Here is a 27459-nt window from a genome sequence, read left to right on the forward strand (position 1 = left end):
ATTAACTTTACACTCATTTTAGCATCAAATTTCTGCTATTTATTTATTTATTTTGTTTAGTTTGTTTCTGTTGATGTTAATAAAGTGATTTTTTTAAAAGAGTCTCATACATTCTCTCACTTAATAATCGTTTTTTTTTACAACAATAGAAAAAGAGTTTCGTAACTTTCCCTTTAAATTTATTTTCTTTCAATTTTACCAAAATTGACCTAAGTCTTAAATCATTAACATTGACAATAAATTAAAGCATGAGTTCCAGTAAGGCTCCTATCCAAGAGTGGAAAAAGTAAGACCAAGAAATTGTCTGTCAATGGTCAGAGAACATGCAACATACTCATGGTGACGCATTATCACAGAATGTAATCATGCCATTTCAAAATGTAACGTTTCCAGAAAATCAGTTGGATATCTTGAAACGTTTATGGGAAGGTTTAAGACCAGATAGAAAGACCCAGTTCATAAAAAAATATGGCCACATAGCACAGCTCCTGTACGTGCGAGTAAACTTCTCAGTGTTGAGAGCATTAGTTCAACATTGGGATCCGACCTATAGATGCTTTACTTTTAGCTCAATGGATATAACCCCAATTATCGAGGAATACCACACCCTCTTACAAATACCACTGCAAGAGAAAATTGAGGTTTATTCCTATGATGGTGGGTTTACATTGAAAAGGGCAGTATCGCTGCTTGTAGGGAAAATATCTGCTGGTGAGATTGAAAAACATGTGAAAAGGAAGGGAGAAAACACATGCTTGCCGATAGAATATATCCCGAGTCTTCAGTAGAGGTTCGTTAATGAAGAAAGGGAGCTATCGCTATTAGCTCTGTGCTTATTCAACTTGGTTTTATTCCCTAGAGTTAGTGGGTACGTTGAAGAGCGGGTGGTCAAGCTATTTGTCAAGGTAGAAATGGGGGTTAATCTCGTAATACCCATCCTGGCAGAAACCTTCCGAGCACTAAATTTTTGCAGATCGCGAGGAGTAGGGAAATTTATAGGCTGTGCTCAGCTGCTATACATTTGGATCCTCAGCCATATAAATTGTCCACCAGAGTTCAAGAGTCCTCAGGTCAAATTTTCAAGATCGTGGAGTAGATTACAAAATCTCATCCTTGAATTCAACCAAGCAGATTGGAGTCAAATTCACCTAGGAAAAGAAGAGTGGAGCATTTTCTTTGCAGGAATAAGGCCAGAAGACGTGGAGTGGAAAGCCCGATGGATGTCAACCAAACCTATGATGTATAGGTGTGGTAAATTTCACAGTCTACCGTTATTGGGTCCATGGGGATGCGTATCTTATGCCCCATTAATGGTAATGCGCCAGATATGGGTACGTCAGTTTATCCCAGCCACACATGACTTAAGAAACTCTGAATTTGCCTATGATGTTGGGTTTTGCAAAAACAAAATTCAGAAGATCGTAAAGGCGTGGAAGACGATTGTCAGAATCCAAAGTGGCAATTACCACGATAATATATTTGAAGGATACAAACAGTGGCATTCGAGTAGAGGAAAAACTGTGGTTCTCCTACCAACCGACAAGGGCAAAGGGAAGCTAGAGGTTCCCACTAGGAGAATTCTTTCTGAAATGAGCCCAAATGAATCCATTCAGCAGAAGGTTCGCAGGATAGAATACGAGCTGCGATAAGGGAACCCCACATCAGCTAAAGAAAGACTACAACTAGGGTTCAATCAAAATCTACCTCGAAACATTGAGCTAGAATTACAACAGGCAAGAAGGGTGGTCGGTTACCAAGGGAAAGAAAACAGACCGCTAGAAGTAGAGGTTCGGGACCCTAACAGAAGAAAGTACGAAGAGAGCTTACAGGCAGCCTTGAGGGCGCGAGACAATCAAATATCACAACAAATGTCTTCTCTACAAACAGAAATCATGTCCCTTCGTGAAAAAGCCATTGTGCTGGAGGAGAAAGAAGTACAGTTAGCTCAGTATGCTCAAGAAAATCAAAGATTAAGGGAAACTGTTCAGGCGCTTTCAAGCCGTCTCGACAAAACCCAGAATATTGCTGATGGGTTAATGCATGATTATGCCCATATCAAGGAACAATACAACCAAGTGGGGTATGAATTAGACCATGTGAGGCGCGATAACACATTGTTGCGTCATAATTCAGAACATGTACTCACCCAAGTCAGATAGGCAGCCGGTAGGGCAGATGGTTTAGCTGAAGAGGCACGGGCTCTCACGTCTGCCATTGCCCCTACACAGCCGAATGGCAAAAGCACACTCAAGTTCTTGGGCAAACTTCAACGAGATCTAGAGCATTGGGGACAATTTTATTGACACTCTGCTTTAATGTACTTTCAATTCCATGATTTAAGCATTGGGGTTCAAATTTGGCATAATTGTTGTTTTCTTGTAATCTTCATTTATTTATTTATCCAATTTATAATAAAGTCACAAACTTATTTATTTATGGTTTTCTTTCTTTTTCTTTTTGTCTATTATTTTTCTAAAAAACAAAAGGGATTTTTCAAGATAGCTCGCTCACTGGCACCACATCGCATTTACCGTACCAGACACAGGGCAAGATTAATGATGGAAGATCAAAAAGCCGAGCAGGAGAAAACAAGGAAAGATATTGAGGAGTTGCGAGAAAAGCTAGATGTCATCTTCCTCGCGTTGGAAAAAGGCAAAGCGACTGCAGATCCTGCTACATCTAGCAACTCTATCCATGAGCCGCAAGAAACCCCGCCTTATCCACCTGGGTACGGTCCACCTCTTAGGCCAGTGGCAGAGGGTTTCATGCCACAATATACAACGTACAACCCTCTGTATGACGTTCCGGTTGGTCAGTATCCGCATCCTTTTGTTAAGGGAGCTCAGCAAATCCCAACCAATATCATTTTTCGAGAGCCCGAGCAAATGATGTCACCCCCTACAGTCCTTAACCTAGGTGGTCGCCCAGCCAAGACAGACCCAGTCGGACAAAATGCCCCCAGTAACTAGAAGTTTGAAGTTTTGGAGGAAAGATTAAGAGCAATAGAGGGGACAGACGTTTTTGGCAACATCGTTGCCTCACAATTATGCTTGGTGTCTGGATCAGTCATCCCTCCAAAATTCAAGGTGCCAGAGTTTGAGAAGTACGATGGTTCTTCTTGTCCTAAGAATCATCTTATAATGTACTGTAGGAAGATGGCAGCGTACGTCCAAAATGACAAATTGTTGATACACTACTTTCAAGATAGTTTATCTGGTCCGGCCTCTCGTTCTTACATGCAGTTAGATAGCTCTCATGTGGGCTCGTGGAAGAATCTGGCCGACTCCTTCCTAAAACAATATAAGCATAACATAGACATGGCTCCAGATCGCTTAGATTTATAGAGGATGGAGAAAAAGAGTACAGAGAGCTTTAAGGAGTATGCTCAAAGGTGGAGGGACACGGCAGCTCAAGTCCAACCTCCTTTAACAGATAAGGAGCTATCTGCCATGTTCATCAATACCCTAAAACATTCTTTCTATGATCAGATGATAGAAAGCGCTTCCACAAATTTCTCTGATATTATGACCATCGGAGAAAGGATCGAATATGGGGTTAGACATGGGCGAATAACCAGTACTGCCGATGAGCCATTGGCCGCAAAGAAGGCAAGTCATTCCAAGAAGAAGGAAGGTGAGGTGCAAATGGTGGGAGCAGACCGACACTCTTGGAAACAACAACCGTACGGTCGGACACCGCGATACACTCCGTATTATTACCCAACGCCATACGGGTATAATCAACCATTTGTGAATAATGCAACTTCACATTACTCCCCTTATGCTTCCTGACTGATGGTTTTATGCTGAACGCACGCACTAAGCGTGGTAACAATTCTATAGATGCAAGCGCACACCTGTCAGAGTAATATAAAATGGATGGAGTATCCAAGTATCGATCCTCAAGGACTTCTAAATAATTTCCAAACTCTAAGGTTTTAATGAATAGTGAACGTTGAAATGAGTGATATCTGTAAAATGGGAAGAGGTCACAAATAATGGTTTTGGATTTGGGATTTGGTCTTATAATGATAAAACCTAGCCCGAATTACTTCAAGTTAGCCAACAAAGAATCAAGGATATGCTAAGGACGATATGCATTTTACTTTAGGAACCAACGACTACGCTTTTCACTTGACTTATGTCTAAGCAAGTTCAAAGTCCTAAGACATTCCCTAATATGTCTATTATGAGAGATATCTTAGTTTTAGGATGGAAATAGTCGCAACCTCGGGTTAAGGTCCTATGTCTAGGCTACTTAAGCGGAACCCTTATGTCTAAGGCACTCCTCTCCTCGGTTTAACCACTCAACAATGCAAATAAGCAACCTTTTCAGTATTGACTTGTTAAGACTTACAGTGGCCTTCTCTAAATCCTAACTTTTAAGGAAAACATGTTGAGCAATGAATGGAAAGCAAAACACTACTTCTTAGTAACCCCTTTTAGAAATAAAAGGCTAACTATCCATAACCGGGCTAGAGACGGGAATTTCGAAAGACATATTGAAGAAAATACAGCAAGTAAAATGGTTGAAATTGGAATGCATGTGTGAAAAACAAAAGTTAACTAACGGAGAGTTTTTCTCGGGATTGAGAGCTTCGCCCTTCTCTTTCAAGCAAGGGGGAGTGTCACGTGCTCTTTCCTCCAAAAATACAACTCTCTTAACTAAAAATAAAGTAAAGGCAAAGGGAAGATAAGCAAAGTGTTGGATTTTTATAAATTTGAATAAGTAGAAAATAACTAAGTACAAATGGAAACAAAATAAAGCTCAATAAAGGAATGTAAAGTGCTCGGGATTTAAAAACCAAAAGCAACTAATGAAAGCAACTCAAAAGTACTTAGAAAGCAACAAAGAAACACTAAAAATGATCAAGAGAAGGAAGCAAGGCTTGATGATTTTGGTGGAGAAGCTGCTGGAATTTATAGCTGTGCATAATTGGTTAGGTAGGTTCTAAAACGATGGTGAATCACCCATTTCCAACATCTTTGACTGACTAAATCGTGCTCAAACTGATAGTGAAACACTTCTTCTACACGTATGCATTGGTTGGAACCACCAAAATGCATTGGAAGACGCGTTTCATTAAGGGCAAAGTTGGAAGAAAACCAGTTTTTCTGCAGGCACGCAGGCGCCTGGCGCCTCCCATGTTGGTATTTCCGACTTTTTGCTTCTTTTGATTAATTTCCACTCCCAAATGGTCCTAAAATGTCATAAATATAATATAAGCCAACCACAAACCATCATATATAAATTTTGCATGAATTGGAACTCAAACGACCGAGAAAAAGTCCGAAACAAAGCTAAAACATAGTAAAAACAGCATCTAAAACCTTCTTTTTACGCATGTAAACAAGCGTAATCACTTCCCAAAATTTTCGACCCCCAGCTAGTCAAAATTTCCAACTTACCCCAGCCAGTCAAGATTTCCAACATAGGGATCAGCAGCATAATACATTTTATACTCAAGGGCAGCAGACTAATAGAGGGGCACGTAAACAGACCCAGTTTGACCCAATCCTCATAACTTATACTGAGCTTCTGCCTCAGTTATTTCAAAATAATCAGCTGGCGCATGTACCTGTAGATCCGATCCAGCCTCCATACCCAAGATGGTATGATGCAAATGCTCGTTGTGACTATCACGCAGGAGCCATAGGGCATTCAACAGAGAACTGCACTGCATTGAAATACAGGGTTCAAGCTTTGATCAAGACAGGTTGGTTGAACTTTAAAAAAGAAAATGGGCCTGATGTAAGTAAGAATCTGCTGCCGAATCATCAGAATGTCCAAATAAATGCAATCGAATGCCTAGGGATCGAGTAGAAGAGTAAGGTTGCCGATATTACAACCCCTATGGAGGAACTATTCGAAATTCTCTTGGGTAGTGGATATGTATCAGTGGAATACCTATGCCCAAACCTCAAGTATAAAGGGTATGATGAAAGTCTGACGTGCCCGTTCCACGCTGGGGCAAAAGGTCACTCCCTAGAGCAATGCAACAATTTTCGGATGAAAGTTCAAGAGTTGTTAGACTCAAAAATCCTTACTGTTGCAAATTCTCACCAGAAGAAAGGGATAAATGTCGTGGAGGATGTCTCAGTTGCTGAAGGCTCAAGTGATGCTCTTAAGCCAAAACGTCTCACCATCTTTTACAGTGAAAAGCCAGATGCACCCAGCTGCAGTCGGAAACCAATCACTATCACGGTCCCAGCTCCTTTCGAGTATAAAAGTTCCAAAGCAGTGCCTTGGAAATATCAGTGCAAGGTAACTGTAGGGTAAGATGTATCATCTCATCCACTCCCAGTTGACAATATTACCGGAGTGGGAGGTTTGACACGAACTGGGAGATGTTATACACCGGATAGCCTGCTAAAGCGCGTGAGTGAAACTACTAGTGAAAAGAATAAAGAGAAAGCAAGTGAGAAGAAGAAGGAGAAAGTGGAAGAGGATAAGAAAGGGAAGGCCAAACTCCACGAGGATGTCCATGATGCACTGGTGGAGGCAATTGTTATAAAGGATGTAAGTCCTAAACTACCCGTGTTCGAGGAAGAGACTCAAGAGTTTCTGAAGCTAGTGGAGCAAAGTGAATACAAAGTTATTGAACAATTAGGTCGGACGCCCGCAAAGATCTCTATATTATCTTTATTGTTATCCTCTGAAGCGCATCGGAATGCACTGTTGGAGGCCTTGAAGCAGGCTTTCGTTTCACAAGACATCACAGTGGATAATTTGAGCAACGTTGTGGGGAATATAACGGCATCTAGCCCCATCACTTTTACAGATGAGGAGATACCACCAGAGGGTACAGGACATACCAAAGCTCTCCACATCTCAGTTAAGTGTAAAAACTTCCTAATAGCAAAAGTCCTTGTGGACAATGGAACTTCTTTAAACATAATTCCAAGATCCACGCTAGAAAAGTTACCCGTTGATATGTCCCATATGAGACCCAGTACTGTGATAGTAAGAGCTTTCGATGGAGCTCGCAGCGCTGTTGTTGGGGATATTGAGATCCCGATCCAAATAGGTCCTTGCACCTTTGACATAACATTTCAGGTTATGGACATCACATCAGCTTATAGTTTTTTGCTGGGGCGACCGTGGATACATTTGGCAGGAGCAGTTCCATCCACTTTACATCAGAAAATTAAGTTTGCGGTTGACCAAAAGTTAGTGATCATATCAGGACAAGAAGACATTCTAGTCTCAAGGCTTGCTTCGATGCCATACGTTGAAGCAGCAGAAGAAGCTTTTGAGTCTTCATTCCAATTATTCGATATTGCAAATGCTACAACTTTACATGGGAAGTTAGGAAGACCTAAGCCACGACTTTTAGAAACCGCCTTTAAAGGAGACAATGAGAGCTTAGACAAACTGCTGAGGATGGCTAAGAATACAAAGAAGTTCGGGTTGGGGTATAAACCAAGTAGAGGCGACATCATTAGAGTGCGAAGTCTGGAAAAAGCAAAACGCCTCTCAAGATTTGAGAATGAGGAGCGTGGATTACCTTAGGAGGACTGTTCCACCTCTCAGCCACTCTTTCAGAAGTGCCGGCACAATCCATCAGGAGTATGATGAGAGCTCTGTAGTGGCAGTAGTGATAGAAGAAAGAGAGCAAGTCGAACCTTTTGTCTACCCGTGCCCAGACGGTTTCGAGCTAAGCAATTGGAGCGTGATAGAGCTACCGTCTTTTGTAAATAATAAATCAAAGTAATCGTCCATTTTTTTTCCTTCCCCTCATTTTCTTAATTAATTAAATTAATTTTCTATTTCCTGTACATTCATCCAGATCTATTATTTGTTTATAATTCTTCCATATCAATAAAGTTTGAGTTCATTCACTTTGTTTCTTTCCTCTACTATTCTCTGGGCCAATTTATTCATTTATTTCTGTTTCTTTTCTTTTCTCCTTTATTATGTCTTAAACAGTAATACTGAGATTGAATGCGATAATGATTCGAAATACGAGCTCGATACACCTATATACAATATTGAATCTGATGAGGAAATAGATGACGAGCCCTCTGCTGAGTTATTGAGAATGCTAGAAGAAGAAGAAAAGATGTTGGGACCCCATGAAGAATTAACTGAGACAATTAACTTGGGATCACAAGCCGAAGCCAAAGAGATTAAAATAGGCACTCATATGTCTTCAGAGAGTCGCAAAAAGTTGATAAAGTTACTTCATGAGTATGCTGATGTTTTTGCTTGGTCCTATCAGGATATGCCTGGTTTAGATACAGACATCGTAGTGCACAAATTGCCGATCAACCCAGAGTTCAAGCCGGTGAGACAGAATTTATGGAAAATGAGGCCAGATATGTTGATCAAAATAAAGGATGAAGTAAGGAAGCAAATCGATGCAGGGTTCTTTACAGTATCTAATTAACCTGAGAAGGTGGCAAACATTGTCCCTGTACCAAAGAAAAATGGACAAGTAAGAATGTGTGTTGATGATAGAGACTTGAATAGTGCAAGTCAAAAAGACAACTTCCCGCTTCCTCATATCGATGTGCTGGTTGATAATATTGCTGGGTTCTCAACCTTCTCCTTTATGGATGGGTTCTCAGGCTACAATCAGATCAAGATGGCACCTGAGGATCGTGAAAAAACCACATTCATTACGCTATGGGGAACTTTCTGCTACAAAGTTATGCCATTTTGGCTAACAAATGTTGGGGCAACCTACCAGCGTGCCATGGTTACTCTCTTTCATGACTTGATGCACAAAGAAATTGAAATTTACGTGGATGATATGATTGCCAAGTCAAAACAGGGCGACGAGCACACAACTATTTTAAGGAAGTTGTTTGATCGATTGAGGAAGTTCAAATTGAAACTCAATCCCAACAAATGCATATTTGGGGCAACCACTAGAAAACTCCTTGGTTTTGTAGTAAGCCAAGAAGACATTAAAGTTGACCCGGATAAAGTCAAAGCAATCTTAGAGATGCCACCTCCACAGACGTAGAAAGAAGTCAAAGGATTTCTAGGACGACTCAACTACATCGCAAGATTCATATCTCACTTAACAGCAACTTGCGAACCCATCTTTAAATTGCACCGCAAGAACAACGATGGGGTATGGAGTGAAGATTGTCAAGCAGCATTCGATAAGATTAAGCAGTATTTGCAAGACCCTCCAATTCTTATGCCACCAACTCCAGGACGACCCCTTATTTTATATCTCACAGTGACTGAAGACTCAATGGGATGTGTACTGGGGCAGCATGATGATTCAGGCAAGAAAGAACGTGCAATATATTATTTAAGTAAGAAGTTCACCGATTGCGAGACTAGATACTCTCAAGTAGAAAAAACTTGTTGTGCTCTAGCTTGGGCTGCTCGACGTCTAAGACAATACATGTTGTATTATACCACATGGCTCATTTCAAAGATGGACCCCATAAAGTACATTTTTGAAAAGTCGTCTCTCTCGGGTCGAATTGCAAGATGGCAGGTTCTCTTGTCCGAATATGATATTGTCTATGTGACTCAAAAGGCTATTAAGGGGAGTGCTTTGGCCGACTACCTAGCTCAACAACCTATAAATGACTACATACCGGTGAAGTTCGATTTTCCAGATGAGTATATCTCCACCATAACCACAAGTGAGGAAAGTTTAGACCTTCAAACTTGGATCATGATGTTTGATGGTGCCTCTAACGAGTTAGGTCATGGGATAGGGGCTATTTTGATATCACCCAAAGGGGAACTATAGCCTCTTACCGCTAGATTATGTTTTGACTGCACACATAATATGGCCGAGTATGAAGCATGTTCGATGGGCGTCCAAGCTGCTATTGATATGAAGGTTAAGAAACTTAAAGTTTTTGGGGATTCTATGTTAGTAATTCATCAACTAAGAGGAGAATGGGAAACAAGAGACGTTAATTTGTTGCCTTACAAACAACTCATAACAGAATTGTCACAAGAATTTGATGAAATCTCATTTGATTATTTGCCAAGAGAAAATAATCAAGTAGCAGATGCATTGGCCACACTAGCGGTGATGTTCAATTTAGAACTCAATAAGGATGTCCGTCCGATTAAAGTTGGGAGGAGAGATGTCCCAGCTTCTTGTATGAGCATTGAGGAAGAACCCGACGGTAACCCCTGGTTTCATGACATCAAGCAATATATAAAGAGTAAAGAGTATCCACCAAATGCTTCAGAAAATGATAAGCGCACCCTTCACAAGTTGGCAATGAAGTTTTTCTTAAACGGAGAGATACTTTACAAGAGAAACCATGACATGGATCTTCTAAGGTACGTCGAAGGAAGAGATGCCAATAGGATTATGGAAGAAGTTCATGAAGGAGTTTGTGGCACTCATGCAAATGGACACATGATGGCTAGACAAATTTTAAGAGCTGGCTATTACTGGCTGACTATAGAGACAAATTGTATTAAATATACAAGAAAATGTCACAAATGTCAAATTTACTCGGACAAGACTCATGCTCCTGCTTCTCATTTGCATTATTTGACAGCTCCTTGGCCTTTCTCTATATGGGGCATGGATGTGATAGGACCTATCGAACCTAAAGCATCAAATGGGCACCGATTCATTTTGGTAGCCATAGATTATTTTACTAAATGGGTAGAAGCGGCTTCTTACCGAAATGTGACAAAAGGAGTTGTAGTCAAATTCATCAAGAAGGAAATTATTTGAAGTTATGGTCTTCCTGAAACCATAATTTCCGATAATGCAAGGAATTTGAACAACAAATTGATGAGTGAGCTCTATGAGCAGTTTAAGATCAAACATCTCAACTCAATCCCTTATCGACCTAAAAGGAATGGTGCAGTATAAGCCGCCAACAAAAACATAAAAAGAATAGTTGAAAAGATTACTGTAACTTACAGAGACTGACATGAAATGCTTCCATTTGCCTTACATGGTTACCGCACCTCAGTTCGTACTTCAACTGGGGCAACGCCATTTTCTTTAGTTTATGGTATGGAAGCTGTTCTCCCTATTGAAGTAGAAATTCCATCATTGAGAGTTATCATGGAAGCTAAGTTACAAGAGGCTGAGTGGGTCCAAAGACGTTATGAGCAGCTAAACTTTGTAGAAGAAAAGAGGTTGACGGCATTATGCAGAGGACAACTTTATCAAAGAAGAATGATGAAAGCCTATAACAAGAAGATGCACCCAAGAAGGTTTAGAGAGGGAGATTTAGTTCTAAAAAGAATTCTCCCATTACAGAAAGATCATCGAGGCAAATGGACCCCGAATTATGAAGGATCATTTGTGGTGAAAAAGGCTTTCTCCGGAGGAGCACTAGTTCTGGCCAACATGGATGGCACTGATTTTTTAAATCCAGTCAACTCAGATCATGTTCGAAAATATTATGCATAGTTTCTGATGTATTTCAAAAAATTTCACTTTGATCTCAGTATTATGCTTGAAAGGCAGTTTTGTGTATCCATTCTCTATTATAGCCTATAAATTTAAACCACATCTTTGAGACGTGTGTCCCTTGTCATTTATAAAGTTTGGTCTCCATTCGTCTCTTTCTATATACGAAAGACAGTAGCTTTTATATTCACGTCTCCAAGGCTATGTGGGCACAGGAAGCCTGAGGGACATTTTGTTCTCTGGAACATTGGGGCAAATATGACATTACAAAGTTATCAGGGCAAAGTCGTCGTCCCATTTGTTTTGGTTACTCTCGAACCAGTTTAAAGAATTTTTGATATCTGAACAATCCTAAGTTTTTATAAAAGCAAGTGATTTCACTCTATTTTTGCATCTAAGACAAATTTTCCTGTTATCATCATGCATCAAACGCACATTTCATGCACTGTTTCATGCGTCATTTCATGCATTTGCCTTGGAGAAGTCCACAAAAAGCCCTAGGGCAAAGAATTTCATGACGACTCATATTTGCTCAAGCAAGCTTGTTTAGTTTTATGTTGGTTAAATCGAACCTGATCAAAGATCGTGGTCTAAGCCTGTGTCAAGCCAAGTTCGTTGCCTTTTAGTTTTATGTTGGAACCCGATCAAACATCGTGGTCGAAGCCTGTGTCAAGCCAGGTCCATTGCCTTTTAGTTTTCTGTTGGTTAAATTGAACCCGATCAAAGATCGTGGTCGAAGCCTGTGTCAAGCCAGGTCCGTTTCCTTTTAGTTTTTTCTTGGTTAAATCGAACCCGATAGATCGTGGTCGAAGCCTGTGTCAAGCCAGGTCCATTGCCTTTTAGTTTTATGTTGGAACCCGATCAAAATCGTGGTCGAAGCCTGTGTCAAGCCAGGTCCGTTTCCTTTTAGTTTTTTGTTGGTTAAATCGAACCCGATATATCGTGGTCGAAGCCTGTGTCAAGCCAGGTCCGTCACTTTTTAGTTTTCTGTTGGTTAAATCGAACCCGATAGATCGTGATCGAAGCCTGTGTCAAGCCAGGTCCGTTGCCTTTTAGTTTTCTGTTGGTTAAATCGAACCCGATATATCGTGGTCGAAGCCTGTGTCAAGCCAGGTTCGTCACTTTTTAGTTTTCTGTTGGTTAAATCGAATCCAATAGATCGTGGTCGAAGCCTGTGTCAAGCCAGGTCCGTTGCTTTTTAGTTTTCTGTTGGTTAAATCGAACCCGATAGATCGTGGTCGAAGCCTGTGTCAAGCCAAGTCCGTTGCCTTTTTTTTTTCTCACCTTCCCAATACTCTGCCTTTTGCCTTTGTCTACCCTTTTTCTGCAAGAATACACAAAGGGGGGCAAGCTGTAGACACCGTATTTGGTCCGGCTGGCTTTCGTTTTTTTTAAAAAAAAATTTATTAATGATTTATTTATTTATTATTATTATTTTATGTTTATTGATTTAGTTTAAAATAACATAATTTACTTTATTATAAAATTTAATAGAAAGTTTTAATTGAATCAAAATTAAGTTTTAAAATTAGATTTTATTTGAAAATAATTGGTTTTTTTAAATTGATTTTAAGACAAAAAAAAAACAGTTTTTCTCCCCTTTGATTTTTTCCTTCATACGTGTATCCCCTCCCCTTCTTCTCCTCCCTCTTTTTCTCTCTTCTCTTCCCCCTTTTTCTTTTCCTTCTTTCTCTCTACCATCACCTTCTCTTCTTCTTCACCCAGGCCGGCGACCCCGACGAAACACATACCGCACACGTCCCCCGGTGATCACAAGTTCAGACAACCTGCACCATAGTAGTCCGGCGCAAAACTTCTACAACCGACGCACGGATCACCGACCACCTGACTTCGACCTCGAGTGCTCCTTCACAGTTTTCAGACCCGCGGGCACAACTAGAATTTCCTCACTGCAGTACGTGGTATAGAAAAAAGTTGTTTTTTAAATGATTTGATTTTTTTTTGTTTTAAATAAGCTTGTTTTAAATTTGATATTATATATTTTTTAAAATATGATTTGATATATTTTAAAATAAATTTGTTTAAATATGATCATATATATTTTAAAATAAATTTGTTTAAATATGATTTGATATATTTTAAAATAAATTTGTTTAAATATGATTTGATATATTTTAAAATAAATTTGTTTAAATATGATTTGGTTTATTTTAAAATAAATTTGTTTAGGTATGATTTGATATATTTTAAAATAAATTTGTTTAAATATGATTTGATTATTTTTAAAATAAGTTTTAAATATTTATTTTTTATTTTATTATTATTATTATTATTATTATTTCGTTTTAGTTTTATTTGTTTAAATAAGTTGTATCATATGGTGTTGGCATAGTGGTAGGTTACTTAGGAGTAATTCACATGTCTTAGGTTTGAGTCTTTGCTTGCCTAAATTAATGTTTTTTTTTATATATCATTATTTTACCAAACAACTATTTTCAATAAAATGTTTTTTAATATAATATAAAAAAGAAAACTTTCGTTTTTATAAGATTTCAAATCTTAAAACATTTATATAAAATTTTAAGTAATGTCTTAGGATGTTGGCACATTGGTAAGAAATTTGTTTATGGACTCTCGCATTACAAGTTCAAGTCTTGATGGCCCCTAGTCTAAAATTATTTTTTATTTGTTAATTTCTCTTTTCTACTAAATAATTATTTCGAAAATTCGAATGACAGAAATTGGATCTTTCCAATATTCTCGAGGTGATAATTTATTTTTCTAATGGTCTTTGCGCCACTGTTGGTTCATATTTTATCCTAAAATATGAAACAATATATTTGGGACATTTAAAATCAAACACAAAAGTATTTTTCTTTTTGGATCAAAGTATAATAGGATAATTTTTGACAAAATATGGTACCGTTTTCAAACGGGTGTTGTAGGGTGTTAACACCTTCCCTACGCTCAACCGACTCCCGAACCAAAATTCTATTTTCGTAGACCAAATTTTTTAAATAGGTGACCAATCACACCTCGTAGATGATTGGTGGCGACTCCAAACCCTATTCTCGAAAGAGACCCGTCAGGGGATGACGTCGGCCGCTCCTCGTCGCGATGACGTTGTGACACATACCCTAGATCTTCAATAATTAATTTTGGAGTTTGGAATTGATTATATCATATGTCGTATACTTTTTATTTTGGTTTTAAATAGGTTTAAAACGTCGAAATAAAATGTTAATATAAAATATTGCCTATAATGGAACCCTGTCTAAGGAAGGTTTTGTCTAGGTTGAGGTACTTAAGCTAACCGTAAGGGAAAACCTCTACCTGGGAACCGACCTGAGGCTTGAAGTGTGTAATGAACTAAAGCATTAATTGTTAAACAAATCCAATATAAAAGTTATATTGGGCGAACTAATAAACTTAGATAATTTCATTTAGCTGGATTTTACGTAAGTAATAAACCTTAGTTGTAAAATACTAAGTGGGAGGATTAGGTGTATATATAAAATATACCAAGTATATGAGATATATGTGGTATATATATATATACATTCTTTCCCTCACGTTCTCTGTATAAGTTCAACTGTGAGTTCCATGCTCGACCTTGTGTCTCCCTAGGCGCGGCCTCCCTACAAAAGGTGTTTGCATGGTTCAATACCAAGGTGAATGGAGAAAAGATTTATAGTAAGTGGGAGAAGGACGTGTGACAACACATCCTACGGTCTCTTCCATTGGTTTGCAACGTGAGGTTTCATACACGGCCTACGTGTCTTCCTGGAGCGACCACCCCTACGGAGGGTCTATTGTATGGAATCAAAATCAGGACGAACTCCAAAAATGGATATGGTCTCTTAGGTTTTGCACCAATATTTGTCCTTCTCTATGGCAGGCTTATTGGGGCGGACCTCTTGGGTCTGAAATGGTGAGTCACACTTACTAGAAGTTGTTAAGTTAGTAAATAACTTCTTGACCAAACAAATGGTGACTAACTGTTATAGGAATAAGAGTTATTCTGGTGTAATATTTAGTTTAGAATGACTCAGTTTAGTGAAGGAGTAGCTGATTGCCCCACGGCAGTTGGTGCTCTAAATCACTGAAGCATCGTCGCAAAAATAATCTTGATTGAAATGGTGCATTATTACTTTTTGCTAAAACTGAATGGGTTTTTAATCGGTAGTGCAAGTGTCTAATATAGATTTGTTTATATTTCAGCATGTCTAAATCTATTGCGCTACTTGCCGCCGAAAAACTCAACGGCGAAAATTACACACAATGGAAAATAAACCTTAACACGATACTCGTGGTAGATGATCTTAGGTTCGTCTTAACTGAGGAGTGTCCTCAGGCTCCCACGTCTAATGCAGCCTGAGTCAGTCGGGATGCCTATGACAGATGGATCCAGGCCAATGACAAGGCCAAGGTCTACATCTTGGCAAGCATATCTGATGTGCTGGCCAAAAAACATGAGAGCATGGTCACCGCAAGGGAGATTATAGACTCGTTACGGGAGATGTTTGGACAGTCGTCCATTCAAACCCGACACGATGCCCTCAAGTTCATTTACAATTCCCGCATGAAAGAGGGAACATCAGTGCGAGAACATGTTCTCGATCTGATGGTCCACTTTAATGTGGTTGAAGTGAACGGCGCTATCATAGACGAGGGGAGTCAGGTCAGCTTTATCTTGGAATCTCTTCCAAAGAGTTTACTACAGTTTCGCAGCAATGCTATGATGAGCAAGATAGAGTACAACCTTACCACGCTCTTAAATGAGCTACAAATTTTTTCAGTCTCTTACGAAAAATAAGGGATATGAAGGGGAGGCAAACGTTGTCACCTCAAAACGGTTTCATCGAGGTTCGACCTCAGGAACCAAATCTGCACTTTCTTCTTCTGGAAGTAAGACTTTCAAGAAAAAGAATAACAATGGTAAGGGGTGAAAGCTGATTCTACTGCTACTGCTGCTACCAAGAAGGGCAAAGCCAAAGTTGCAAACAAAGGAAAATGTTTCCACTGCAACATGGATGGGCACTGGAAAAGAAACTGACCAAAATACTTGGCCGGAAAGAAGAAAGCCAAAGAAGGTAAATATGATTTACTTGTTCTTGAAACATGTTTAGTAGAGAATGATGATTCTGCCTAGATATTGGATTCAGGGGCCACTAACCATGTTTGTTCTTCTTATCAGAGAATTAGTTCTTGGAGGTAGCTTGATGCTAGGGAGATGACTCTCAAAGTCGGAGCGGGAGATGTCGTCTCAGCAGTCGCAGTGGGAGACCTAAAGTTGTTTTTAGACAATAATACATATATATTATTAGATAATATGTATGTAGTTCCTAAAATAAAGAGGAGCTTATTTTCATTTTCTTGTCTACTGTACCAATATTATGCTATTTCATTTTCATTAAATGGAGTGTTCATTTCACGAAATGGTGTTAATATTTGTTCTGCAAAATTTGAAAACAACTTATATATGTTAAGACCAACCATAACTACAGCAATGTTAAATACAGAGTTGTTTAAAAAAGCTAAAACTCAACACAAAAGGCAAAGAACTTCTCCAATAGAAAATACTTATATTTGGCGCTTAAGATTAGGACATATAAATCTCAATAGGATTGAGAGATTAGTTAAGAGTAGACTTCTAAGCGAGTTAGAAGATGACTCCTTACCTCCATAGGAATCTTGTCTTAAAGACAAGATGACTAAAAGACATTTTACTGGAAAAAGTTACAGAGCCAAAGAATTCTTGGAGTTGGTACATTCAAACCTTTGTGGTCCGATGAATGTTAAAGCTAGAGGACGGTATGAATATTTCATCTCTTTCATAGATGATTATTCAAGGTATGGATATCTCTACCTAGTGCAACATATGTCGGAAGCCCTTGAAAAGTTTAAGGAGTACAAGACTGAAGTTGAGAACCAATTAGGTAAGATGATAAAGACACTTCGATCTGATCGGGGTGGAGAGTATATGGACTTAGATTCCAAGACTATATGATAGAACATGAAATTACATCCCAACTCTCAGCACTTGGTACACCTCAACAGAATGGTGTATCAGAAAGGAGAAATAGAACCATGTTAGACATGGTTAGATCTATGATGAGCTATGCTCAATTGCCTGCCTGATTTTCGGGTTATGGAATAGAGACTGCAGTATACATTTTGAACACAGTTTCATCAAAAAGTGTCTCTGAAACACCTTTTGAACTATGGAGGGGACGTAAATCTAGTTTACGTCACTTCAGAATTTGGGGATGTCCAGCACATGTGTTAGTGACAAACCCAAAGAAACTGGAATCTCGTTCAAAAGTGTGTCTATTCGTAGGTTACCCCAAAGAAATGAGAGATGGACTCTTCTTCGATCCACAAGAAAACAAAATGTTTGTATCGACAAACGCTACATTCCTGGAAGAAGACCACATTAGAGATCATGAACCACAAAGCAAGGTTGTGTTAAATGAGATTTCCGATGAAGCTACAAATACATCAACAAGAGTTGTTGATAAAGCTAGCACTTCAACAAGAGTTGGTGATGGCGCTAGTACATCACGTCAGTCACATCCATCTCAAGAGTTTAAAGTGTTTCAGCATAGTGGGAGGTTTGTGTCACAACCTCATCGTTACGTGAGTTTAACAGAAACCAAGATCGTCATACTTGATGATGGCGTTAAGGATCCATTGACATACAAAAAGGCAATGGAAGATGTTGATAAGGACAAACGGATCAAAGCTATGGACCTTGAAATGGAGTCTATGTACTTCAATTCTGTCTGGCACCTTGTAGATCAACCTGATGGGGTCAAACCTATAGGTTGTAAGTGGATCTACAAGAGAAAACGAGAAGGAAAGGTACAAACCTTTAAATCTAGACTCGTGGCAAAGGGTTACACCCAAAGGGAAGAGGTGGACTATGAGGAAACCTTCTCCCCGGTTGCCATGCTAAAGTCTATAAGAATACTCTTATCCATTGCCTCATTTTATGACTATGAAATTTGGCAAATGGATGTCAAGATTGCTTTTCTGAATGGCAATCTTGAATAGAGTATTTATATGTCTCAACCAGAGAAGTTCATTAAGCAAGGTTAAGAGCAAAAGGTTTGCAAGCTTAAACGATCTGTTTATAGATTAAAACAAGCATCTCGATCTTGGAATATAAGATTTGATACCACAATCAAGTCTTATGGTTTTGACCAAAATGTTGATGAGCCTTGTGTATACAAGAAGATCATCAACAACATTATAGCTTTCTTGGTGTTGTATGTGGATGATATCCTACTCATTGGGAATGATGTAGGTTTCCTAACTGACATTAACTAGTGGCTAGCAACTAAATTCCAAATGAAAGATTTGGGAGACGCTCAGTTTGTTCTTGGGATTCAAATCGTAAGGAATCGAAAGAACAAAACTCTAGCCCTGTCTCAGGCAACTTATATTGACAAAATGCTTGTCAGATATTTGATGCAGAATTCCAAGAAAGGTTTACTACCGTTTAGACATGTAATTTCTCTATCTAAGGAACATTGTTCTAAGACACCTCAAGAAGTTGAGGACATGAGACATATACCCTATGGTTCAGCAGTGGGCAGCCTGATGTATGCCATGTTATGTACTAGGCCTGACATTTGCCATGTAGTAGGGATTGTCAGTAGCTATCAATCAAATCCAGGATACGATCACTGGACCGCCGTGAAGGGTATACTCAAGTATCTTAGGAGAACAAGGAACTATATTCTTGTGTATGGCGCTAAGGATTTGATCCTTAGAGGATATACTGATTTTGATTTCCAAAGTGATAAGGATTCGAGGAAATGCACTTCGGGATCAGTGTTCTCTCTTAATGAAGGAGCTGTAGTATGGCGAAGCATCGAACAAGAATCCATCGTAGACTCCACAATGAAGGCCGAACATGTTGTCGCTTGTGAAGCAGCAAAAGAAGCATTGTGGCTTAGAAAGTTCTTAACTGATTTGGAAGTTGTTCCAAACATGACTTTCCCATCACACTTTATTGTGATAACAGTGATGCTATGGCCAATAGCTGTGACGTTTACAAAGGCTCATACGGCTAAAGTGTTAAAGGTTTGTCTAGAAGGTCTAGATCTACGAGATATGTACAACATAGTATAGGGCAAGTGGGAGACTTGTAAAGGGTATAATGTATGCCTTAGTTTATTGTATTTATACTTTATTGTACAACCCACTATTGCTTTTAGCTTCTGTAGATCCTACTATAGTTTAGTTCAAGTGGGAGTTGTTGGGTTTTATGCCCTAAACTCGTGGTTTGTAAACATAAAATAAATATTCATTCAATAAAGTTGTTATTGATAGATTTGCATTAACCCAAATCCAATAAACTAACATCTGAGGTTATGTCATGTAACTGGAACAGTATATAACAGATATACAGTATATATTTAATATACAGCGTATATATTTGATATACAGTGTATATATAGACAGTATATATTTGATATACAGGTGGATAATGTTCCAGTAGTAACTTAAAGGGTCTATCGTATATGGATAAGGTTGGGTACCTTATCCTGGTAACACTATGGATACGACCCATTTTGTAATAGTTACAAATGACTTGATCAAGGTCGTTCTGTGGAGACATGCGAGTGGGGGTATCCTATACAATAAGTTTGTATAAGATCGGACCACGAAATAATTAATTTTTAGCTGTAACACCGTTGGCTAATAGATTAATATTTCAATAGGATGACCAAGCAACTCGATTTCAATCCTGAGTGAGTTATGGACTCCTGCCTGTTAGAGCTCGTCCTTTGATTTGTATGGGTGAGAGTGGCTCTAGTCGCTAACTCAATATGCCTATCATTTTGGGGATGAGACCCAGTGGGGAGCTGGGAACATAACTACACAAGATGGAATTCACTCCTTCTCGACTTTAGGGTAAGTAAATAAGTATTCTCTTAAGTGCGGACTCGGAGACTTGAACAAGGGGTCCCACCCTCTCACTGACTCGAGAGGGACTTCCGACTATTGGTTGGACCATAACCGGGTTGTTCATTAGAGTATCAGCGGTACTTAAGGCATAAGATGTAACATAGGGGTAAAACGGTAATTTGACCCAACTGTGGTTACGAACACTCGTGAAGGATTAACCTACTGTTAATAGTCAAAATCTACAGACGCAAAATATTCTACAGTGAGAAGAGTGCAACTGTGGGTCTTTAGTGAAGTGACTAACAAATTTTGATTAATATGGTTAATTAGTTTAATCAATTAATCTCATATCGTTGGAGATTCCAATCTGTAGGTCCATTAGATCCCCTTGCTAGCTCGTAAAGGGTAGTTAAGAACAGTTAGTCTTGAAAAGAATTTGAATTGTTCAAATTAGTTAAATGAAATTAAAGTTAATTGTATGAGATGCAATTAATATAATGTATGTTGATACATTATAATATAAAGTTAATTTTGAATTTAATTCAAAATTACGAGAGAGATGAATATTAGAATTTGATTCTAATATAGTTGATTAATTTAAAATAATTTAATTAAATATGATTTAATTAAATTAACGTGATATATTAATTTGGTTAAATTAATTAGATTTAATTTAATTAAATTGATAATTCTTTTTTGTAATTAATTAAATTAGATTCAATTAATTATTATTCTAATTAAAATAAAAGAAAAAAAAGGACGAAGTGTGAGGAAAACCTCCCACTTCCCACCATTAATGGTGGAAAGTGGGGGAGGTTTGGCAGCCTTAGATGAACGAGGCTGAGCGATCTGCTGAAGCTGTGGGATGTAAAAATGCATCGGTAGGGGAACGTTTCACCTTAGAGGGAAGCATCCATGCGAGCGGTAGTGGACGAAGCGGAAGCGAGAATGTCGGCTTGAGTGGTGGGAAGTGGGAGAATGGTGAGTGGGGAAGTTGTGACTTGCCCACCACTCTTCCTCCCTTATAAAAAGGGAGGTTCTCCTCTTCCTTTCTCTTGGCTCCACTATTGTTGGGTTTCTGAAACTCCAAACGAGATATCTGTCTCTCGATCTCTCGATCTCCCTTTCAATTATATGACGGTTCCCACAAACCGAGTTCTTAAGATCTAGAGGATAGCAAGGAAGACTTTGTGGTAGTGTTGGTGTCTACATTGAAGAGATGTCTTCAAAGGTATGTATCACTAACTTCCCTTTATTCATGCTTATATGTCTTTCCTTTGTTGTAATTCTAAGACAAGATCGAAGCACATGCGTTCGCGCGCTTCTGGGATCCAATCCCTTCATTGTCAGCTCTTCTTTGTGGACATCTACCAAAGCTCTCCCCATTCCAATGAATGGTCTTCGAATAATAATAGGAATCTCCTTATCTGCATCATAATCCAAAATGATAAAGTCAGCAGGGAAAATAAATTTATCTACTTGTACCAAAACGTCTTTAATTTTTCCCTCTAGATGCGTAATGGATCGATCTGCCAACTATAAGGTCACTGTTGTGGGCCTTGCTTCCCCAATGCCCAACTTGTTGTAAATTGATAATGGTATGAGATTGATGCTGGCGCTCAGATCACATAAGGCAAGTCCTATCTGTTGTCCTCCAATTGAAACTGGTATGGTAAAACTTCTAGGATCTTTCATCTTTGCAAGAATTTTGCTCGTGAGTATGGTACTGCAAGCCTTAGTCATTGCTACCGTCTCATACTCTCCCAACGTTCTCTTCTTTATGAGTATCTTTTTCAGGAATCTCACATAATTTGGCATTTGCTCTAGAGCTTCCACCAACGGTATGTTCACGTGCAGTTGCTTCAAGACGTCTAAGAACTTCTTAAATTGAACATTCTGCTCTTTCTTCTGCAACCGTTTAAGATATGGTAGCGCTAGCCTGTACTCTGCCAGAGCACTTTCATGCTCTGCCTGCTCTTTCGTGAGTATGGTACTGCAAGCCTTAGTCATTGCTACCGTCTCATACTCTCCCAGCGTTCTCTTCTTTATGAGTATCTTTTTCAGGAATCTCACATAATTTGGCATTTGCTCTAGAGCTTCCACCAACGGTATGTTCACGTGCAGTTGCTTGAAGACGTCTAAGAACTTCTTAAATTGAACATTCTGCTCTTTCTTCTGCAACCGTTTAAGATATGGTAGCGCTAGCCTGTACTCTGCCAGAGCACTTTAATGCTCTGCCTGCTTTCTTTCTCGGGTATTATGTTCTGTGAAGACCCTGTCTCAGGTGCTCTAGCAATTACTGGATTAACTGATTGCTTGGATGTGTTTTGACCCTCCTTTGGTTGTTCAGCTATTTGCTCTGGTGGAATAGGTACGACTACTTCTGCTGGCTCACTGTCCTGTTCTGACTGAGGTTCTCCTTGGACAATTTGAGCAGGCTCTTTGGTCAATGTTGGAGCGTTCGGGTGTGTTGGAGGTAATGCTTTCCCACTTCGTAGAGTGAGGGCGTTGCATTGTTCCTTACTGTCTCTCTTTGGCACTTCTGTATCACTGGGCAATGCTCCAACCGGTCTGCTCTTCAAATCCATAGCTAACTGGCCTACTTGCAACTCTAGGTTCCTCAAAGATGCAGCCTGGCTTTGCACAGTGGCGTCATTATTGGCCATGTATTGCTTCATTATATTTTCTAATGATGTAATTGATCCTTTTGATTGATTATGTTCTACCATCTGTCCTTGATACGCAAAACCAGGAGGATAACTTACTTTCTGTTGAAAAGTTGGAGCATTGGATATTCCAGTGTTATGTCCTCCTTGATTGCCACTCCAACCAAAATTGGGGTGATTCCTCAAGCGAGGATTGTACGTATTTGAATACGAAGTATTTCTATTATTCTGCGGTTCCCAAAATAAAAAACTGACTCCGGATTTCCAGGGCAGTTGTTGTAATGGTGATCTCCCTTGCAGAAAGAACATGAAATCCCTTGAATTTGATTGACATTAGCCTTACCAACTAATGCTCCAGCTGAACTTTGTTGTGTCATACTCCTTATTACCAAGTCCGTCAGAATCTCAATCTTTGAATTCAATGTAGTGTATGATTCAGACTCAACTAGCTCCTTACTTGATTTTCCTTCAATAGCTCTATGATCAGACCATGAGTGATTGCTTGATGATATTCTTTCTAAAATATTGAGTGCTTTAGCATAGGGTTTTACTAGCAACGCCCCATTTGGGGATGCATCAATTACTAAGCGTGTGGCATTATCCAAACCTTTGTAATATGTCTCTATCTGTATGCTTCCTGGAATCCCATGGTAAGGACACCTTTGGAATAATCGTTTGCTGGGTAGGAAATACTTCATCAAAAACTTCTCAGTCAAGTCATCCCAACTTGTAATATATTCTGAAGAAAGGGACTCCAACCATGTTCTGGCTTCACCTCTAAGTGAATATGAAAATAGCTTAAGCCTCAACACTCCTTTGCTCAATCCTTCATCCTTGAATGAATTCCAAACTCCCATAAAGAACTTCAGATGCTGATGCGGGACCTCTGTAGCATGTCCATGAAACTGACCCACTATGTGGATCATCTGAAACATCACTGGTTTCAGCTCAAATTTGGAAGCTTCAATTTCTCGCTACATGATAACTAGGTTGAAATTGTAGAATGCCAGAGCTACATATGCTTTGATTTCCCTGTCGATGTCATCTGTTAAAAGTACAGCGTTGAGAGAGGGCACTACTACATCAGGATTCACAATGACAGGAACCTCATCTACTATTTCCTCTATCCTCACATTCGGTCTTATAGGTGCATTAGGCTAAGCTGGTTGGTTCAGTCTGTCCATGTTGGCTGCCACTTATTGTCCCCTCTGCTCTCATATATTTCTGGGGAAGGTACGCTCTATTTCGTGATCAATAATATATTCTAATCCTTCGTAATCGTTCATGCACCTCTCAAAAACACACAGCAAAGTACAAATGTGAAAATAAGACAAATCACTTCAGCACCGTATCTATAAATCTCATGTTAAAACAAAATCGCCGGCGACGGCGCCAAAAACTTGTCGCATCCACACAACTGTGTTGATAACACGTGCAAGTATAGACGAATCACCGATTGTAGTACGTAACGAGGTCGTATCCACCGGGATTTTTGGTTTATATTTTAACAATAAAGGTAGATACCAACAAATAAAAATATACAAAGTTTAGATATGGATATTATCTAGAAAATGAAATAAAATAAAGCAATAACAAAATGACAGGACTTGCAAAGGACGATGGTATTAAAGTTGTCAACACAAGAAAGCAGTAGCACAGAATGCGATAACGGGGAAATAACAGATATGAAGAAAGCGGGGGAGATTTAGCATGCTTTCACAAATTATCAACCTTTCTTTAGCGTAGCTAACATTTATTAGTGCCCAGTTCGACTCGGCACCCTTTCGAGATACCCCAAACATGAGTAAATACAACTCCCGTTGCTAGTTACCCAAGCAATAAACCCAAACTATAGGCATGATTAGGAGACCCCAATCCTGAGTATCCCTCTAGCGATAGAAAAGCGCTAACCACAAGCAAAACAAATCAGCACCTACAAGCCCTCCCGGATCAATACAGAAGCTAGCAACATGAAACAGCGGCCAACAGTAGCGAAGAAATAAACTCATAATTGCTTAAAAATAAATGTAGCAGCTAGAGGTTTGGTCTCAAGTCGGTTACAACATGTAAATCCCTCCTAAAATGGGGGTTTAGCTCATAATGGATAAAGAAAACAAAATGGAAGAAGAAAAAATACAACTCATAGCAGAAAAATAGCTAAATGACAGAGAATAAGAAGAAGTCAGCTCGTTTCAGCAGGCGAACTTCCCCTTTCAGGCGTCAGCTTTCCTCCCAAAAATGGGTATATTCCGTTCCTTGGTCTTTTCAGCTCTCAATTTTTGTCTTCCTTGGGATCTGCGTGTCTGTCGACTAAGGCAACATTCCCTTTAAATATTGGGTCCCGTTTTTAGGGCACCAGACTGAGGATTGTACGGACATAAGTGAATCGCGTATTTTTTAATTAACTGTATGGACACTCATGCTCTGGCATCGCTATGCTCCAGCTTTTATATGCTCTAACTTAAAAATGCTTTGACTTTTCTTCTCTGGTTCAGCACTTCCTTCTCTTCTTAGCTCTTCTTTAAAAACCTGTGCAAATGAACCACAAATACGAGAGTTTATGTTGTTTTTTGCCAAAGTTCTTAATACTAAGGATATTTAGCATAGAATTTGCAATTAAACACTATTCATGCTAGTTATGACCTAAAACCGACACACTTTGACATTTGAATGCACATTTTCACCCAAATAATCACCAGAATAACTCTTATTTGGAGAGTTATCATTAAACAACAAAACTCTTTGCCCTCGCTCAAATATCCTTTGTTTGATCTTTCTGTCATGTCACACCTTAGTCTTTTCCTTGTAGACTTTTTCGTTTTCAAATGCCTCCCTTCTGAATTTTCATCTAGTTTTAGGAGTTGTAATTTACTTGTTTCCCCTGCTGCTATCTTTAGCTGTTTGATGGCCCATAAGACTCATTGTTCCAACTCCAATGGTAAGTGACACGCCTTACCAAAAACTAACTTATAAAAGGACATTCCAATTAGAGTTTTGTAGGTTGTTCTGTATGCCCACTGCGCATCATCAAGCTTGAAGGACCAATCCCTTCTATTAATATTCACCATTTTTTCCAATATGCATTTTATTTCACGGTTTGACACCTCTGCTTGTCCATTTGTCTGAGGGTGATAAACAGTAGACACCCTATGTTTAACATTGTACTTCGCAAGTAGAGTGGCCATGGCCTTATTGACAAAATGTGTGCCTTCATCACTGATTAGTGCCCTTGGAGTCCCGAATCTAGTGAATATATTTCTATGCAGGAACTTAAGGACGGTCTTGGCATCGCAAGTCACATGTCATAGCTTCCACCCATTTGGATACGTAATCTACTACCAGGAGAATGTATAGATTACCATTTGATGGTACGAAAGGTCACATAAAGTCTATACCCCATACATCAAAGAGTTCAACCTCTATAATAAAGTTCAGGGGCATTTCAGACTTATTTGAAATATTTCCCACTCTTTGGCACCTATCGCAATTTTTCACATAAGAGTAAGCATCTTGAAAGATTGACGGCCAATAGTATCCACTTTGGAAAATTTTTGTTGTTGTCCTTGCCTTCCAAAATGGCACCATAAGGAGCAGGGTGGCAATGCTCTAGCACTATTCATGCTTCAGTACTGTCCACACATCTTCGTATAATCTGATCTTTACACAACTTATACAAGTATGGTCATCCCAATAATATTACTTGCTGTCATGGAGGAACCTTTTCAACTATTGCTTCTTCATTCCTAGAAGTAAGATTCTATTGGCTACATAATTAGCTAGATCTACAAACCATGGTTCTCCACTATTCCCTTTTTGCCTGTCACGGCCAGCAACTAATCATCAGGACATGAATCTCTAATGCGTATTGGGTCCTCCACTATTCCCTTGAGCTCCACTCTTGAGAGGTGGTCAACCACCTGATTTTCTGAGCCCTTTTTGTCTCTGATTTCCAGATTAAATTATTGTAAGAGCAGCACCCATCTGATCAGTCTTGGCTTGGCATCTTTTTTAGCTATCAAATACTTGATGGCAGTGTGGTTTGTGTATACTACTACCTTTGTTCCAACTAAGTAAGCCTTGAACTTCTCAAAGGCAAATATTGCTGTCAGGAGTTCCTTCTCAATGGTTGTATAGTTCAACTGAGCCTCTACCAAGGACTTATTGGCATAGTAAATAGGATGAATAAGTTTGCCCTTCCTTTGTCCCAACATAGCACCTATGCCATAATTGCTAGCATCACATGTGACTTCAAATGGCTAGTTCTAGTTTTGGTGCTGTCATGATAGGAGCCTTAATAAGCGCTTCTTTTAAAGTATCAAATGCCTGCAAGCAATCAGAAGAGAAGTCAAGCATTCTATCATTTTCTAAAAGAGAGCACAAAGGTTTAGAGATCTTAGAAAAATCCTTAATAAATCTCCTGTAGAAACCAACATGTCCGAAAAACTCTGGACTCCCTTGACTAATGTTGGTGGTGGCAGATTTTCTATCACTTCAATTTTGGCTTTGTCTACCTCTATCCCTTTCTTGGATACCTTGTGGCCTAACACT

The 27459-nt window shown here is 39.1% G+C and overlaps 1 pseudogene; it reads left to right on the plus strand.

The window, feature by feature from the left end:
• The first annotated feature begins 1892 nt into the window (after positions 1 to 1892).
• LOC111025056 (uncharacterized) lies at positions 1893 to 11365 on the plus strand (annotated as a pseudogene).
• Positions 11366 to 27459: the final 16094 nt, after the last annotated feature.

This window comes from Momordica charantia (genome assembly GCF_013281855.1).
Source record: "Momordica charantia cultivar OHB3-1 chromosome 5 unlocalized genomic scaffold, Mcharantia_2.0 BLBB01000005.1, whole genome shotgun sequence".
Lineage (NCBI taxonomy): Eukaryota > Viridiplantae > Streptophyta > Magnoliopsida > Cucurbitales > Cucurbitaceae > Momordica > Momordica charantia.